A 12,155-nucleotide genomic window follows, 5' to 3' on the forward strand; every position below is an offset into this window, starting at 1 on the left:
GTTATCCCCTCAACATTGTTCAAGGGTCAACTGTACTTACTTTTATCATTGTGTCATACATTTTCAGAAGATTTATTGTTACTTAATAACATTTTAAAGTTTCAGCTTAAAGAACTCATTTAAGCACTCCTTACTCTTTTTTGTAAGGCAGATCTAGCAGTGAGGAACTCTTTCAACTTCAGTTTGTTAGGGTAAGTTTTTATCTCTCTTTCATGTCTGAAGGGCAACTTTGCTAGGTAAAGTACCCTTGGTTGGTAGTTTTATCTTTCAACAATTTGAATATATTATCCCACTTTTTCCTGGTTTGCTGAAAAATCTGCTGGTAGCCTTATAGGAGTCCCTTGTATGTGAATACTTTTTTTCTCTCACTGCTTTAAATTTGTTTTTCTTTGTCTTTGATTTTAGGCAATTTATTATAATATGTCTTTTTTTTAAATTTTATTTTATTTTTAAACTTTACATAACTGTATTAGTTTTGCCAAATATCCAAATGAATCCACCACAGGTATACATGTGTTCCCCATCCTGAACCCTCCTCCCTCCTGCCTCCCCATTCCATCCCTCTGGGTCGTCCCAGTGCACCAGCCCCAAGCATCCAGTATCGTGCATCAAACCTGGACTGGCAACTCGTTTCATACATGATATTTTACATGTTTCAATGCCATTCTCCCAAATCTTCCCACCCTCTCCCTCTCTCTCAGAGTCCATAAGACTGTTCTATACATCAATATGTCTTGAAGAAGTTTGTTTTGAATTAAAATTTTAGGAACACTTATGAGCTTCAAGAACTTGTATGTCCAAATAGCTTCTCAGTTTTGAAAAGCTCTCAACCTTTGATTCTTTAAATAAACACTGTGCCGTTTTTGTCCTGCTGGGACTCTCATAACCTATAGATTGTTTCTCAATAGTATTCTATGCCTCATATAGCCTTTATTTACTTTTTTCATATTTCTTCTTCCTTTTTTTTTTTTTTTTGACTCTGGTGGTGGTAGTTTATGCTAAGTCATGTCTGACTCTTGTGACCCCATGGACTGTAGCCTGCCAGACTCCTCTGTCCATGGTATTCCCCTGGCAAGAATACTGGAATGGGTTGCCATTTCCTTCTTCAGGGGATCCTCCCAACCCAGGGATTGAACCTGGGTCTCCTGCTTTGCAGGCAGATCCTCTACCAACTGAGCTATGAGGATATTTAAGTGATCGGTCTCTACTTCACAGATTCTGCTTGATCCAGTCTACTGTTGATACTGTCTGTTGTGGGTTTGTTTTGTTTTGTTTTGTTTTCATTTCATTTTTTTGTATTATTCAGCTCCAGAATTTATTTGGTTCTTTTTGTGATTTACATATCTCTGTTGAACTTCTCATTTTGTGTGTGTATTATTTTCCTGATTCCACCAAACTCCTGGATTTCCACAAGAGCTCTCTCATTCCTGGGTTATTATCAAAAGTGGTGTTCTTTTAAGGGAGGATGTTATTAATAGAAAACTCTTATTCAGCCTTATTGGTGATGTCACCAGAACTAGCATATTTTGAATTACTTGTGTAGGTGAAGATTTTTAATCTTATTTGAAATCTTACAAATTTTTTTTTTATTCACTAGTTAAAAAATGATGATTTAAGTCTTTACTCAAAGTTAGATAGGAAAAAAGAAAAGGGTATTAAAAAAGAAAGATTACAAATCAGTTAAAAATAGATAATTGATACTGAAGATGGTGATTTTAAGGCCTGTATAACTGTTCTATAAGATCTGATAACCAGTGAAATTGCTCAGTCGTGTCCAACTCTTTGCCATCCCATGGATTGTAGCCTACTAGGCTCCTCCATCCATAGAATTTTCCAGGCAAGAGTATTGGATTGGGTTGCCATTTCTTTCTCCAGGGGATCTTCCTGACCCAGGAATAGAACCCAGGTCTCCCACATTGCAGACAGACACTTTACCATCTGAGCTATCAGGAAAGCCCATAAGATCTGATAAGGAGAAAGTAAAAGATAATTGAGAAGAAGTGGAAAAACAGAGATTGCATTTCAAAGTAGGTCTTTACTCATTTATCTTTTTTTCTGGATCCATGAGTCTCTGAGGATGCTAATTTCTTTCTGAAATTTTCTTTTGGCTTCTCTAGTAAGAAAACTTTTAGAAGTTTGTTCTGAAGTTTTGGAGCATTGTTCTCTCCCTTGTTATATGCTTTTTTTTTTTTCCTGTATCATTGAAGAAGGCACAGATTGAGCATATTTTCCTTGTTTTAGCTTCTTTTCTACCTTTTCTACAGTGCTGCTGCTGCTGCTAAGTCGCTTTAGTCGTGTCCGACTCTGTGCGACCCCATAGACGGCAGCCCACCAGGCTCCCCCGTCCCTGGGATTCTCCAGGCAAGAACACTTGGTGATGAAAATTCCAATGTTCAGTTTATAGTTTACCAGGCATTGTTTTCGTTTCAATAAGCATTCTCTGACAGTTTTTAAGGTACTTCCCTTCAGTTGCAATTTGATCTTCTTTCAACTCCCATAGTCTGATGTGTTTGATACTCTAAGGAGAAATTATACATGGTATCTGTAATTCCCCTAAGTCAGTGTTATTCCTCTGTATCTTATTCACCTGTTCTTTCCACTTCATCCACCAAAGTTTTTACCTATTTAGGCTCATCTTTCTAGAATGTATACTACCAGCCTCTTCCCCCTACTTTATGTTTTTTTTTTTTTCTCTTAAGGATGATAGGATGATGAGAGAAAGAGTATTTGCCTCAAAGAATAATTCCTAAAGCCAAGAACTCTGGACAACTCTCTTATAAAGAAAAGAAGGATGTATTCTTAATTTTCTTTGCCTTTGAGCCTGGTGACTTGAAGTGAAAATTGAATATTGCATGGTATCATTAAATTCCCTTTTGGGTTTTCAAAGTTAGCATCTATCTATTCCTTATAGATTATGGAATTGATTTTCTGTTAGTTTGCTTTTAAAATTTGTCTTCAGTGGTTTTAGTGATAAGCATTGAAGGGTGCTAGCCAAAAACTATTTGAACTTGAACCTCCATCAGGAAGCTGAGGAAAAAACAGTATTTTACTTTTGTTTAGAGATTGAACACTAATAATTTAATTTTTAAACTTTTATCTCTGCTTGGAATTAAGACAGAATTCTATGTGTGATATTAAAATATGAATTCAAAATAGGATCTATTCTTCCTTTCCTTTTTTGAAGTAAGAATAGCTCAAAATGGTAAGAGAGAACCCTAAAAGTTCAAAAATTACTGTTAAAATGTAACAGAATTTCACAGGGTTTGAATCCACTGTATTATATTCCAAATGCCTTTCATCTGTTTGTTGTATTTTCCAAATTGTGATAGATGATATAACTGGAAAACAAGAATTTCCTTTATGCCGCAGACTTGAAAGGGTCATACAAGTAGAAAATGAAAGGTCAAATAATCTGCACAAATCAGCCTCACTGTTATATACATTAATAAGAAAACATAATTAAATTGCATGTGTTAAAGAAATTAAACCATTCAACAAGTTGTTCTTAATAGAGGAAAAAATGATATGGGAATTAAAATTGACATGAAAAACACAGGAATATGTTGAAAGGTTGGAGTGGGAGGAAAAGTGATAGAAGTTAGTGAATGTTTGAGTGTGCAATTGCATTTTCAAAATAGTGATCTAATTATATATCTAGATATAGTAATTGTTCTTCCATAGTTATGATGTATGTATTCTCTATGTGTAATTTTCAGTTGTGTATTTTTCAAAATCAAGTTTCAGAGGAATAAATTTATTTACAATTACTTTAGGAATGTGTTTATACCATATTTTGAAACAAGCAGAAAGAGTTTTCCTCTTCTGAATGGTTATAAAGGTAAATAACTTCTCTGATCTTTTAGGTAAACACATTTACATTAGTTGAATGCCAGGAAGTTAGCCTTAAACAGGAGATATTAGGGAAAAATAACATACTTGACGCAAGTGAATTTTCTGTATCTGGTCAGTTATTTGAGATTCTACCTATAATTTGCTTTTATTTTACTGATAGATGTTAGTTGATCTGAAGAGAGATGAAAAGAATTGTCAGACTACATATAAACCATGGCTTAATAAAGAATTCACAGTTTTTATTCAAGTAGAGGGATTATCCAGAATTCAAGTACAAAAATAACTAGAAACTCTAGGAATACATTATTTTGAATGTACATTTGAACTAGCTGAAAATCCTACTCTAGAGTTGAATGCACTAGAAGCATGTTAATCACATCCATAAAAATGAGTAATTTATAACTGGGGTGGGTTTCACACTTGGAACATCTTGAAGTTGTTTCTTCTTTGTATATGCCAAATTAAGCTTGCATTGAAGCTATATTGTGTTAAAATTTTCACAATAAATTAACATTGGCATCTCCTTAAATAGATATTTAAAGTGGCTTAAATAGATATTCTCTCCTATAAATAAAAATGCTTTGGTTTATAAGAAGGTGAACCTACTGACTTTTGTTTATAGAATAATACCAAAAATTTTATTGAAAGGAGTATTTCAGTAATTGAAACCCTATTTTTATTACACAATTGGGAGTACAATCTCATGGAAAGTAATTTCCCCAGAAGATTGAGTAGTTAAAACCATCATTTTAGTGATGAAGTTGAGACAATGACCTGATTTAAATATAAATGGACACTATAATATGCTTCTAGACTTATTTATTTCCATCTAACTGCTTATTTTTCTCACATTTAAAGTTCCATAATACATTTTTACCATCTATGTTAACAAGTTCTATTCATAGTGAATCTTAGAAAACTCTCCAATGATTCTTATTTCTCCATGCTTGTAGCTTTTATTACTTTATTTTAAAAAATTTAATTTTTATTGAAGGATAGATGATTTACAATATTATATTATTTTCAGATGTATAGCACAGTGATTTAGTATTTTTGTAGATTATACTCCATTATAAGTTATTATAAGATAATGGTTATAATCCTCTGTACTATATAATATATCCTTGTTGCTTATCTGTTTCATACATAGCAGTTTGTATCTCTTAATCCCATACCCCTAATTTGTCCCTGCCCCTCTTCCCTCACCCCTTTGGAAACCACATTTGTTTTCTGTATCTGTGAGTCTGTTTCTTTTTTGCCAGACATTCACTCTTACTATGTCCTTATATGGCAGAAAGAGACAATTCTGGTCTCTTCAGTCCCTTAGAAGGGCTCCAACCTCATGACCTAATTACTTCCCAAAGGCTCCATCTCCTAATATCATCACATTGGGAGTTATATTTTAATATATGAATTTTGGGAGGACTCAAACTTCTAGTCCATCACAACCATGAACTTGAAAAATATTATCTTATGTTTTCTTCTAGTAGTGCTGTAGTTTTAACCTTGTCTGTGATCCATTATGAATTAATTTTTGTTTATCATCTGAAGTTAAAGTAGAGAATTATTTTTTCCCATGGAAATCAAGTTTCCATAAGGATATTGCTAGAGATGGCTGTTTATGGAACAGGAAGCAGAACCTTACCAGACACTGACTCTTCTGATACCTTGATTTTGGACTGCTCAGATTATGAAACTGTGAGAAATACATTATATTGTTTAAAAGCCACCCAATCCGTGATATTTTGTTACAGCAGCCTGAACTAAGACAGTAGTTGGCCAATATTTCTTTATAAGATGAAAAATAAAAGTTGATAAGTTAGACTGCTCATCAGAAGACATGATTAAGTAAATGTTATGGGATGCAAATATTTGTATTTGCTTATCTGACAAAGGACTTTAGTAAGTATTATATAAACAACTCCCATACTCAGTAAGGAAAATACAAATCAATAAACACGGACAAAGTACTTCAGTGGATGCTTTGCAACGATACATGCATGAATACTTGTAAAGACTGTTTAATATTTTTAGTCTTCAGGGAAATGCATTTACAACTGCAGTGTGATATTACTAAGTACCCACTAGAATGGCTAAATTGAAATCTATTGACATCACCAAATATTGCTGAGAATTGGAGTCACTGAACTCTTATAGATTGCTGATAGGAATAGTAAATGTTATAAATACCTTTGAAAAGGGATTTTGCAATTAAAAAAAGCCAAGTACACCTACCCTTTAGCCCAGTAATTCTACTGTGGTTATTTACCCATAAGAAATACAAATTTATATACAATGAAGACTTGTTTAGAATGTTTATAGCCGCTCTATTCACAATATCTCCAAACCAGAGACACCTCACATGTTTATAAATATGAGAATGAATAAACAAATGTTGGTATAGTTATACAATGGGATACTGTTCCTTAATAAAAATGAGTGAACTACTGATCCATGCAACAACATGAATGACTGTCACAAAAGAACCAAAATAAAAAGAATACATCATATATAATTCCATTTATAGAAAGTTCTAGAACAAAATTGGTGGCACTAGTGGTAAAGAACCTGCCTGCCAGTTCAGAAGACTTAAGAACAGTGGGTTCAATCCCTGGGCAGGGAAGATCCCGTGGAGAAGGGCATGGCAACCCACTCCAGTATTCTTGCCTGGAGAATCCCATGGACAGAAGAGCCTGGCAGGTTATAATCCATAGGGTCACAAAGAGTCAGACATGACTGAAGCAACTTAGCATGCATACACAGAACAAAACCAATGCAAGTTTACAAAAAAAAGAAAATTGCCTCTGTGAAGAAAAACTGACCAGAAAGAAACATGAGAGAACTTTCCAGGCAATGGAAATGCTTTATATCTTCATAAGGTTATGTGTTGCCTGGGAGTCTCTATTTACCAAAATTGTACTATTAGCACTTATGCATTTTCCTGAATTAAACTTACCTGAACATTTAGAAATGTCAATAACAGTAGTTGCAAAAGTTAGAAAATACTTCTAATTTTATAAAGTAGATTCTTGTTTCCTTTGTTTCAAATTTCCCATATAAATATATTTATGAGTGAATAAATTTCAGCTTTTGAGAACTTGGATTAACCTTTTTTTTTTTTTTTTTTTTTTTTTTTAATTTTATTTTATTTTTAAACTTTACATAACTGTATTAGATTTGCCTTTAAATAATGATGAAAATGTTGACAGCATTAAAAAATTCCTGTTTGCCTAAGAAACAAAATTATGTAATATTTTTGACAATGCACTGCATATTTATTAATGTGCCTATTTACTTATAGATCAAGTTTTTTTATTATTTTAAATCAAGTGGAAACAGTCATCTGGCTCTGAGTTTACCTTTCAAATGCTTTAAACAGTTGTCCAGGGCAGCATATAAAAATAAAGAAATGCAGGTAGCATCAAAGAATGAAAAATAACTTGTGAATGTGATAAATTAAAGTTCTATGGATTACAGTATTTCTGAACTACTAAGGATTTGGGGTAGATATTATTTTAACAGACTAAAAAATCTTTCTGTAGATCATTTTGATAGTACTACTCAGAGTTATTTTTCCAAAGTTGGAAATTGCCTTAGAAAAGAGGTAGGATCAAATGTTATTTAATTAAAGTAATAATTTTAATCTTAATAACCCTCCAACATGTTGACATCATAATTTTTCCCTTTATTTTGGAGAATTCTTTTGTCATCTTGTATTTGAATTTAATTGTTATTACCTTTTATAAAGCATCACATAAACCTATTGTCATACAGTTGCACAATAAGAATGAGTATGGCTATTCCGTTTCTGTTTGCATAATATTTTAAGTAAACTGGTAGTCAGTGTTCAGAAGTCTTTTTAACCTCTCTTCAACAGAAATAGCTTAGAAAATAGTTTATCAGTTTTCCTGATAGGAAAAAAAGAGAAATGTATACACTTATAAATGAACATAACCAAGAGAAAGACACAATAACCAGCAAAATGATTACCCCAAATAATCAAGAAACTTTAGACTTCCATGATATACATCATCAAACAAAGGCTGAAATAAAGCTTCTTAATCAGTGATGCTTATGGCATCTTTTATTAAGTGAATCCCAAAGGGATGAATCTGACAAATCTCTGCATTTTGGAACCAGAAGTGCAGTCTAGACCACAGCACAGCAAGTTTTAATGCTCAAAGTATAGGAGCAGAGTTACTGCAGAAGTCATTTAGAGCTGAACAAGTCACAGAGTGTTGAGTGAGGAAGGAGCCAGTCTGGCACTGTCGTGGCTGGTGTGATGGGTTCTCCACTATGGCTCAAGGCAAAGGCTCCTGGTGATGCATGGTTCATGTCAAGTCTTTGTTTTATTTATTTTGGCTTCACTACATGATTCTGAGCCACAAGCTTTTGTTTCCTGGGGATTAGGCTAGGTAAAAATCTCTGCATTTGAACCCGTATTAAGCATTCTGTACGTTTGGTGAAACTTATCTGAGCTGGGATGAGAACAGAGTGACTGTCTCTAGCAGCTGTGGATACATTCTAGTTGGGGCATAGCTTATAGGCTGTATCATGGTTCATATGATGGTGGGAGGGGTGGTGGAAGCAGGTTGCTCTTCCTGTCAGCTGCTTCCTTTATTAATGTTTGAGCTGCCCATTTTAGTTGTCAGTATTCCCTTATCTCCAACTCTAGTCTTGACAGTTAGTGGAGTAACCAATAGTGACAGCAATCAGGTTGGGTTTCTACCCCATTAGAAAACTGGTACAGAGGGAGAAGGTGAGGAAATTGGTGGGTTCTGCTGTTAGCACTAAATGCAAGTGGTCTGGAAATGCTTTCACCCACATTAAGGTCAAAAACAGATGAACATCAAATGCCCAAGAAATAGCAACATTGAGAAGAAACAAGGACATTGAGTGATTTTGCTAAAGACTGTAGATTATAAGGTTTGTAAGAAGCCCAGCAAAACAAACTTATGGCCAGAAGAAGTTTTCCTACCACTGCACTGCCCTTGGTAAAACGGCGAAATGTGGAGAATAAAAAAAAAGCAGAAGCACAGTATTGAAGATTGGGGCAAATCCTGAAGATGTTCACCAAGGAAAGGAATCTTGGAAAGATCCAGAGTGAGAAGGCAAGGGGAAGAGAAGGAGATGGTTAGAGCAGGGCTGCTAGGGCCCTGAGACCAACCGTGCCAAAACATTCTCTTCCCCAACAGATGAGCTGAATCAGAAACAGGGTGAGGCCCAGCAGTCTATTACAAGCCCTCCAGGTGACTCTGCATGCTGACAGTTAAGAGCTGCAGGCTTTGCCATAGTTGAAAAGAAGTGTTTTAATATACAGATATCCCCCTAAGCTTTGAGGTGCTCTTTTACCGTCCTCCATAAGTATAGAGATGTTTTGTATATGGTTTTTTGCAGGAACTGTTAAATGTCTATATTTCCCATACTTTTCCCGTCAAGTTCCTAAAAGATCTGGAAATACTGAGAAAGGATGATGTGGAGAAAAATGTGGTTGAGGCCACTTTTAGATGGATGGAAACAACCTTTTAAAAGTAGATTCAAATGTAACAGTGGATTTTTAGTGTGTGAGTGATAGCTGTTTTTCACAATTGACTGTAAAACATTTGTATGATATAATGTTATAAAAATGATATTTAGGTGTTGATGCACAGCATTATTGGAAAACAGTGAAAATTTTATTCCATTAATTATGTTTTTCTCATTAAAAAATAATGTCTTTTAGAGTTAGTTTTCTCATCATGTAGTTTTCTATGTATATGCGGGAATGGACATAAATTCAGACATACACACACACACACACACACACACACACACAAACACACAAACTCATAGAGCTTGACATCATAACTAATGTAAAATGTTGAATTCTGTAATTTATCATAGACATTTTCCTGTGTAACTAAAAGCTTTATAATATGGATATATCATAATTTACATAACTGTTGTTTCATTGTTGCACATTTCTTTGTATAATATAGAATTCTTTTAGGGAGCATTTGTGTGCATACTTTCCAGGTCAAAAACTCTTCCTAAGCTGCTTTCTAAAAAGACAGTTTCACTGTATTCTATCATAGATATATAATTATTCTTGTCCCATTGTTCACTTGCCAGGCTTACATGTTGCAATTTTTATTTTTGCTATTTACAGATGGAATGTCATTGTGTTGGTTTGCATGTCTTAGATGGCTAATGAGACTGAAATGTAAAAATCTGTCTTCCCTACCTTTGTTTTTTAGGATTTTCTTCATGATTAACATTATCTCTTTCATAAGGATTTTACTCTTATCCGTCATATTGTAACAAATATTTTGATGTTTAGGCATTTGCCTCCTAATTATATTTTTGATTTTTAATTCAGAGGAGTAAATTCTTTCATTGTGATCAAACAATATCCTTTGATATTGATGATTTTGTGCAAAGAATGCTATGGGAAAATGGAATCTTATACTTACATTACCTGAATAGTAGATATCATTAGTAGTTTGATATTTAATCTGTGGCATATAGTTAGCTTTTATTTTTGGAATTTCACAGCTTTAAAGCTACAGCTAAAGAAAGGCAGATGGTTAACTTGTTTTCCACTTCCCTGCAAATATCCAAGACAGAAACCAATATTATCAGTCTCTAATGGAGGCTGGCAATGTCAAGATGGTTTGTGGCCATGTCAAGATGTTAAGTCTGTGTCCAGGTCATTGCTCATTAAAGATGCTGCTCTTTGGACCAACAGGAGACCCAGCAACAGGATCCTAATAATTTCTGATGCTACCTCACGTCCCTTCAGGACAGTGCAGAACATTTTGTTCTTTAGAAAATACTCAGGCCTCTTTCCTTGTGTTTCAGTACTTACCATTTGTTGTTTGTACTAGTGGACTGTAACTTTTGTTTTGTAACGATGAATACATAGAGGAAAGATTTAAAAATCATTGTGCATTTGCTTCATCTGTGTCCCCATACTCCTCCGTTACTTATTTAATATGAACATACTGCTTTTCTCAGATATAAATTCTATTAATTCTGCTGCTGCTGCTGCTGCTAAGTTGCTTCAGTCGTGTCCGACTCTGTGCGACCCCATAGATGGCAGCCCACCAGGCTCCCCCGTCCCTGGGATTCTCCAGGCAAAACACTGGAGTGGGTTGCCATTTCCTTCTCCAATGCATGAAAGTGAAAAGTGAAAGTGAAGTAGTTCAGTCGTGTCCGACTCTGTGCAACTCCATGGACTGTAGCCCACCAGGCTCCTCCATCCATGGGATTTTCTACTAATTTTCTATTAATTCTACTGATTAATTAATATTAATAAGCAAACTGTTAATAGTTGACTCTTCCACAGTCATTTATTATTTTTGTGTCATTCCTTAATTTTCACCAATCATTAACTTCTTTTTTTCCTTCCTCATATTTTTTGTCTCCCTGAGATCTTCAGAATGTGAATCAGTCTCCATTCTGTTATGATGTTAATCATCTACTTCTCATATGATTCCTCTTTGGTGCCTCATGCTTTCTGTTATGCTCTCATTGCTGTTGGTCTTCTATTATTTTAATTTCATTTTCTTTTACCCACCTCCACCATTTGCTACTGTCAGATAAAAAAGCTGGCGACATGAAATAAGCCTATACTTCATATGCATGTATACATTTTATCAAAGCTGCTTGTAGACATCACTCCTACTCACACATATGAGATTGCAAATACCAGTCTCTTTGTAACTCAGCAATCATTTCTAAACATCTGGAGATATATTTCCTCCACATCAGTAAATGAATGTGCCAACTAATCCTCATCATTCCCCAAAGAACTCAGAGTTTTGCTACATTAACCTACCCAATCGAATAATTCAGGAAAAATCAATTTTGTGACGTGAAATTAAAAGATGTATTGCCCAAAGTGTGGTGTCTCCAAAGTGGCATTTTTCTTTTTTGGCCAGACTGGAAACCCTTATCTGGCACAGTTTTAGCTGGGGTTTCCTGACTCCTTTACAAGCCATAAAAAGTTTTGTCAAATCAAAATAACTATGCATTTAATTACTATTTCCCAAAGTTCCATTTTTGGGTGAAACGGATTTTTTCTCTTGTCAGGCTATAGCCATAATTGCTTCATTGTCTAGTGTTAATTTTCATTTTAATTGAGCTTTAAACATTTAACCAGAGTATAGTCCAAAGGAGATTCTATAACCATCTCAAGAGTTATTTTTTATTGCTATTTTAGGAGCAGGGAAGTCTGCTTCCACCTTTGGGTGGGGAAAGAGCTGTAACCTTCAAAGCAGGCTCTTCAGGGCTGCGTTGAGAAAAATGGAACAGAAGTTAGG

General features: G+C 34.6%; 1 long non-coding RNA gene across 4 annotated transcripts in view; it reads left to right on the plus strand.

Moving 5' to 3' along the window:
- The window catches only part of LOC129633320 (uncharacterized), a 607,349-nt gene that overhangs the window by 226,990 nt on the left and 368,204 nt on the right, over nucleotides 1–12,155 (plus strand). The gene's annotated exons all lie outside the window — the stretch shown is intronic.

The sequence above is a fragment of the Bubalus kerabau genome, chromosome 18 (genome assembly GCF_029407905.1).
Source record: "Bubalus kerabau isolate K-KA32 ecotype Philippines breed swamp buffalo chromosome 18, PCC_UOA_SB_1v2, whole genome shotgun sequence".
In the NCBI taxonomy this organism is placed as follows: Eukaryota; Metazoa; Chordata; class Mammalia; order Artiodactyla; family Bovidae; genus Bubalus; species Bubalus kerabau.